The following is a 7500-nucleotide window of genomic DNA, read 5'->3' on the forward strand; positions in this document are numbered from 1 at the left end:
TGTGGTAAAGCTTTCCGTTCCACCTTTCTGGAAACCCCGAGACAATTGTTGACGGTAAATAGGATATACTTGACACCTGCCCTCTCTTCACCTGTGTGGTAAAGCTTTCCGTTCCACCTTTCTGGTAACCCCGAGACAATTGTTGACGGTAAATAGGATATACTTGACACCTGCCCTCTCTTCACCTGTGTGGTAAAGCTTTCCGTTCCACCTTTCTGGAAACCCTGAGACAATTGTTGACGGTAAATAGGATATACTTGACACCTGCACTTTCTTCACCTGTGTGGTAAAGCTTTCTGTTCCACCTTTCTGAAAACCCCGAGACAATTGTTGACGGTAAATAGGATATACTTGACACCTGCCCTCTCTTCACCTGTGTGGTAAAAGCTTTCCGTTCCACCTTTCTGGAAACCCTGAGACAATTGTTGACGGTAAATAGAATATACTTGACACCTGCCCTCTCTTCACCTGTGTGGTAAAGCTTTCCGTTCCACCTTTCTGGTAACCCCGAGACAATTGTTGACGGTAAATAGGATATACTTGACACCTGCCCTCTCTTCACCTGTGTGGTAAAGCTTTCCGTTCCACCTTTCTGGAAACCCTGAGACAATTGTTGACGGTAAATAGGATATACTTGACACCTGCACTTTCTTCACCTGTGTGGTAAAGCTTTCTGTTCCACCTTTCTGAAAACCCCGAGACAATTGTTGACGGTAAATAGGATATACTTGACACCTGCCCTCTCTTCACCTGTGTGGTAAAGCTTTCCGTTCCACCTTTCTGGTAACCCCGAAACAATTGTTGACGGTAAATAGGATATACTTGACACCTGCCCTCTCTTCACCTGTGTGGTAAAGCTTTCCGTTCCACCTTTCTGGAAACCCTGAGACAATTGTTGACGGTAAATAGGATATACTTGACACCTGCCCTCTCTTCACCTGTGTGGTAAAGCTTTCCGTTCCACCTTTCTGGAAACCCTGAGACATATCTTGACGGTAAAGAGGATATACTTGACACCTGCCCTCAGCTCTCTTCACCTGTGTGGTAAAGCTTTCCGTTCCACCTTTCTGGAAACCCTGAGACAATTGTTGACGGTAAATAGGATATACAGTACTTGACACCTGCCCTCTCTTCACCTGTGTGGTAAAGCTTTCCGTTCCACCTTTCTGGTAACCCCGAGATCATTCTTGACGGTAAATAGGATATACTTGACACCTGCCCTCAGCTCTCTTCACATGTGTGGTAAAGTTTTCCGTTCCTCCTTTCTGGAAACCCTGAGACAATTGTTGACGGTAAATAGGATATACAGTACTTGACACCTGCCCTCTCTTCACCTGTGTGGTAAAGCTTTCCGTTCCACCTTTCTGGTAACCCCGAGACAATTCTTGACGGTAAATAGGATATACTTGACACCTGCCCTCAGCTCTCTTCACCTGTGTGGTAAAGTTTTCCGTTCCTCCTTTCTGGAAACCCTGAGACAATTGTTGACGGTAAATAGGATATACAGTACTTGACACCTGCCCTCTCTTCACCTGTGTGATAAAGCTTTCCGTTCCACCTTTCTGGTAACCCCGAGATCATTCTTGACGGTAAATAGGATATACTTGACACCTGCCCTCTCTTCACCTTTGTGGTAAAGCTTTCCGTTCCACCTTTCTGGAAACCCCGAGACAATTCTTGACGGTAAATAGGATATACTTGACACCTGCCCTCTCTTCACCTGTGTGGTAAAGCTTTCCGTTCCACCTTTCCGGTAACCCCGAGACAATTCTTGACGGTAAATAGGATATACTTGACACCTGCCCTCTCTTCACCTGTGTGGTAAAGCTTTCCGTTCCACCTTTCTGGAAACCCTGAGACAATTGTTGACGGTAAATAGAATATACTTGACACCTGCCCTCTCTTCACCTGTGTGGTAAAAGCTTTCCGTTCCACCTTTCTGGAAACCCCGAGACAATTCTTGACGGTAAATAGGATATACTTGACACCTGCCCTCAGCTCACTTCACCTGTGTGGTAAAGCTTTCCGTTCCACCTTTCTGGAAACCCTGAGACAATTGTTGACGGTAAATAAGATATACAGTACTTGACACCTGCCCTCTCTTCACCTGTGTGGTAAAGCTTTCCGTTCCACCTTTCTGGTAACCCCGAGACAATTCTTGACTGTAAATAGGATATACTTGACACCTGCCCTCTCTTCACCTGTGTGGTAAAGCTTTCCGTTCCACCTTTCTGGAAACCCCGAGACAATTGTTGACGGTAAATAGGATATACTTGACACCTGCCCTCTCTTCACCTGTGTGGTAAAGCTTTCCGTTCCACCTTTCTGGTAACCCCGAGACAATTGTTGACGGTAAATAGGATATACTTGACACCTGCCCTCTCTTCACCTTTGTGGTAAAGCTTTCCGTTCCACCTTTCTGGAAACCCCGAGACAATTGTTGACGGTAAATAGGATATACTTGACACCTGCCCTCTCTTCACCTGTGTGGTAAAGCTTTCCGTTCCACCTTTCTGGAAACCCCGAGACAATTCTTGACGGTAAATAGGATATACTTGACACCTGCCCTCAGCTCACTTCACCTGTGTGGTAAAGCTTTCCGTTCCACCTTTCTGGAAACCCTGAGACAATTGTTGACGGTAAATAGGATATACTTGACACCTGCCCTCTCTTCACCTGTGTGGTAAAGCTTTCCGTTCCACCTTTCTGGTAACCCCGAGACAATTCTTGACGGTAAATAGGATATACTTGACACCTGCCCTCGGCTCTCTTCACCTGTGTGGTAAAGTTTTCCGTTCCTCCTTTCTGGAAACCCTGAGACAATTGTTGACGGTAAATAGGATATACAGTACTTGACACCTGCCCTCTCTTCACCTGTGTGGTAAAGCTTTCCGTTCCGCCTTTCTGGTAACCCCGAGACAATTCTTGACGGTAAATAGGATATACTTGACACCTGCCCTCTCTTCACCTTTGTGGTAAAGCTTTCCGTTCCACCTTTCTGGTAACCCCGAGACAATTCTTGACGGTAAATAGGATATACTTGACACCTGCCCTCTCTTCACCTGTGTGGTAAAGCTTTCCGTTCCACCTTTCTGGAAACCCTGAGACAATTGTTGACGGTAAATAGGATATACTTGACACCTGCCCTGACTTCACCTTTGTGGTAAAGCTTTCCGTTCCACCTTTCTGGAAACCCCGAGACAATTGTTGACGGTAAATAGGATATACTTGACACCTGCCCTCTCTTCACCTGTGTGGTAAAGCTTTCCGTTCCACCTTTCTGGAAACCCTGAGACAATTGTTGACGGTAAATAGGATATACTTGACACCTGCCCTCTCTTCACCTGTGTGGTAAAGCTTTCCGTTACACCTTTCTGGAAAGCCTGAGACAATTGTTGACGGTAAATAGGATATACTTGACACCTGCCCTCTCTTCACCTGTGTGGTAAAGCTTTCCGTTCCACCTTTCTGGAAACCCTGAGACAATTGTTGACGGTAAATAGGATATACTTGACACCTGCCCTCTCTTCACCTGTGTGGTAAAGCTTTCCGTTCCACCTTTCTGGAAACCCTGAGACAATTGTTGACGGTAAATAGGATATACTTGACACCTGCCCTGACTTCACCTGTGTGGGTAAGCTTTCCGTTCCACCTTTCTGGAAACCCTGAGACAATTGTTGACGGTAAATAGGATATACTTGACACCTGCCCTCTCTTCACCTGTGTGGTAAAGCTTTCCGTTCCACCTTTCTGGTAACCCCGAGACATATCTTGACGGTGGGGAGGGGGGAGACAAGGGCGCAACGGGGGAATGAGAGGGGGGAAAAGGGGGGAGGAAGGGGGGTCAAGCTCTTGGGCATTTACAATTTCATTTTTAAAAAGAGCTGCGCGAATGATTACACTATAGCTAACGCTAATAACATTTTATATCATAGTTGATAACGATCGATTTATTTAAATTGTGCATTGTGTACGTGATGGCGTTTCCATTTATTTACAGATTTAAAAATTATTTTTTTAAAATGTGTATTATTGCTGTAATTAAGATTATTATAATTATTCAAGATTGATTGCAAGGCGCTTAGAACTATTTTAGGATTTGCGCCATAGAAATACCCTTATTACTATTATTTAAGTTATTGAGACATCCCAGTGCACTAAGGGATTTATAGAGCAAATCGAGAAAATTCATTATTGAACGAAGCGCATAGCGCTGAGTTCAATAATTATTTTCGAGATTTGCTCTATAAATCCTTTAGTGCACTGGGATTGTTTCAATAACGATATTGTCAGTACCGCCAGAGAAAAAAGAAGATTCAAAACGCATATTTTGCAACGCGCATTTGGATAGGCGTAACTGTGTGATCAGGTTTGTGTCACTGGATCTACTTTTGTGTGGGCTGTCTCAAGTGTGTCGTGCTTTCGTCACACGCAAACTCTTGTTTTAATTTCTGTTGGAAAATTCCAGTGTATCGTTAAGCTAAAAAGTGATGATCTTTCATAGAGACCCCATTTAAACTCGGAGAAAGGACTGTGCTCATAGTTATTTGCGATTCGAAACCTTCATCGAGCTTCGACAGATTGACTGTGCAGAGTTTTGCCCCTTGCCACGGTCGACGGAAAGTACAATTTCAAAATAAATGTGGCATGTTTCTCGTGTGGTATCTTCACTCATCGGGGAGTCTGGTACTAAATATGAACGGTAAGAATGCTCTGAACCCTACACGTATTATATCCCCATCGTTTTTTCGTTCACATTTGCCCAACAAGTTAATTTGCTGAGCGGGGTTAATGTCGTCTGCTACTGCTAGGCTACCTGGGCAATCGAACCACTGCAGTCTGCACTGAGTCTGCACGCATGACGCAGGCTGGTAATAAGTCTTATATATGGTAAGAACGTTCTGAACCTTACACGTTTTCGATTACGATTGTTCTTGCCTTGAAATAATAATTCGGAAACCATTCATTTACTGAACTGATTTAGTCGTATTTCTGTGTAGTCTGCTACAGAGTCGATCGAGTCAGTCTTCCAAACTGGTCTAGCTGGTACGTTATCGGAATAACACTTGTGTTTTCTGTTAGCCGCTGGGAATTGTATACTAACTCATCATTTGGTAATGTGGATGATAAGCTACATGCCACTAACACGGCATATGAGAAGAATCTATGCAAGTCGGCGAAAATTAGATGAAACACAGCGGCTTCTATTTTTAGATCACTGGCACTGGCACAGGCACATGCAATCTGTCAGAAAAAAACCCACTTCTGCTTTAATTGAGAAGCAGGGAATTTATGGTCATTTGGTATTGTGGAGAATATAAGCTACATGTCAGTAATTAATTCTGAGGATGAGAGCACAGTCTCGCTTAGGCAAAGGGCGGAAGAATACGCTCTGTGGAAAAGTTAGCGCACTCCAAGAGTGCGCTAACAGTTTTAGCGCATCGCCATTAGCCAATCAACTGGTTCACATCAGTCATGTGACACCAGTACTTACTGACAATTATTATTATTATTATTATTATTATTATTATTATTATTATTTAAGTTATTGAGACATCCCAGTGCACTAAGGGATTTATAGAGCAAATCGAGAAAATTCATTATTGAACGAAGCGCATAGCGCTGAGTTCAATAATTATTTTCGAGATTTGCTCTATAAATCCCTTAGTGCACTGGGATTGTTTCAATAACGATATTGTCAGTACCGCCATAGAAAAAAGAAGATTCCAAGCGCACATTTTGCAACGCGCATTTGGCATAACTGTGTGGTCAGGTCGTGTACAGTAAAGATCTACTTTTGTGTGGGGTGTCTCAAGTGTGTCGTGCTTTCGTCACACGCATTTTAATTTCTGTTGGTAAATTCCAGTGTAGCGTTAATCTGAACAGTGATGATCTTTCAGAGAGACCTCATTTGAACTCGGAGAAAGGGCTGTGCTCTTCATTATTTGCGATTCGAAACCTCCAGTCGAGCTTCGACGGATTGACTGTGCGGAGTGACTCCCCTTGAATTGACTCGAAGCCGCGGGACTCGACGGTTCGCACATTTTCAAAACAAATGTGGCATATTTCTCGTGTTGTATCTTCACTCATCGGGGAGTCTGATACTAAATATGAACGGTAAGAATGCTCTGAACCCTACACGTATTATATCCCCATCGTTTTTTCGTTCACATTTGCCCAACATGTTAATTTGCTGAGCGGGGTTTATGTCGTCTGCTAGGGCAATCAAACCACTGCATGCAGTCTGCACTGACTGAGTCTGCACGCACGAGGCACGCTGGTAATAAGTCTTATAATGGTAAGAACGTTCTGAACCCTACACGTTTTCGATTACGATTGTTCTTGCCTTGAAATAATAATTCGGAAACCATTCATTTACTGAACTGATGCAGTCGTATTTCAGTGTAGTCAGTGCGGCTACGTATGACAGAGTCGATCGAGTCAGTCTTCCAAACTGGTCTAGCTGGTACGTTATCGGAATAACACTTGTGTTTTCTGCTAGCGGGTGGGAATTTTATATTAACTCATCATTTGGTAATGTGGATGATAAGCTATATGCCACTAACACGATGAGAAGAATCTATGCAAGTCGGCGAGAATTAGATGAAACTTACACAGCGGCTTGTATTTTTAGATCAGTGGCAGCCGCACTGTGGCACAGGCACATGCAATCTGTCAGAAAAAAACCCACTTCTGCTTTAATTGAGAAGCAGGGAATTTATGGTCATTTGGTATTGTGGAAAATATAAGCTACATGTCAGTAATTAATTCTGAGGATGAGAGCACAGTCTTGCTTAGGTAAAGGGCGTAAGAATACGCTCTGTGGAAAAGTTAGCGCACTCCAAGAGTGCGCTAACAGTTTTAGCGCATCGCCATTAGCCAATCAACTGGTTCACATCAGTCATGTGACACCAGTACTTACTGACAATTATTTAAGTTATTGAGACATCCCAGTGCACTAAGGGATTTATAGAGCAAATCGAGAAAATTCATTATTGAACGAAGCGCATAGCGCTGAGTTCAATAATTATTTTCGAGATTTGCTCTATAAATCCCTTAGTGCACTGGGATTGTTTCAATAACGATATTGTCGGTACCGCCAGAGAAAAAAGAAGATACAACACGCACATTTTGCTACGCGCATTTGAATAGGCATAACTGTGTGGTCAGGTCGTATAGAAGATCTACTTTTGTGTGGGCTGTCTCGTGTGTTGTGCTTTCATCACACGCAAACTCTTGTTTTAATTTCTGTTGGTAAATTCCAGTGTAGCGTTAAGCTAAACAGTGATGATCTTTCTCTCATTTGAACTCGGAGAAAGGACTGTGCTTTCAGTTATTTGCGGTTCGAAACCTTCATCGAGCTTCGACAGATTGACTGTGCAGAGTTGTGCCCCTTGCCAAGGTCGACGGAAAGCCCATTTTCAAAATAAACGTGGCATGTTTTTCGTGTGGTATCTTCCCTCATCGGGGAGTCTGGTACTAAATATGAACGGTAAGAAT

The 7500-nt window shown here is 43.4% G+C and overlaps 1 protein-coding gene across 1 annotated transcript in view; it reads left to right on the top strand.

The window, feature by feature from the left end:
- LOC138957080 (protein delta homolog 1-like) overlaps positions 1-7500 on the top strand; it is a 15286-nt gene that overhangs the window by 5441 nt on the left and 2345 nt on the right. The window lies entirely within an intron of this gene.

This window comes from Littorina saxatilis, unplaced genomic scaffold, assembly GCF_037325665.1.
Source record: "Littorina saxatilis isolate snail1 unplaced genomic scaffold, US_GU_Lsax_2.0 scaffold_765, whole genome shotgun sequence".
Taxonomy (NCBI): domain Eukaryota; kingdom Metazoa; phylum Mollusca; class Gastropoda; order Littorinimorpha; family Littorinidae; genus Littorina; species Littorina saxatilis.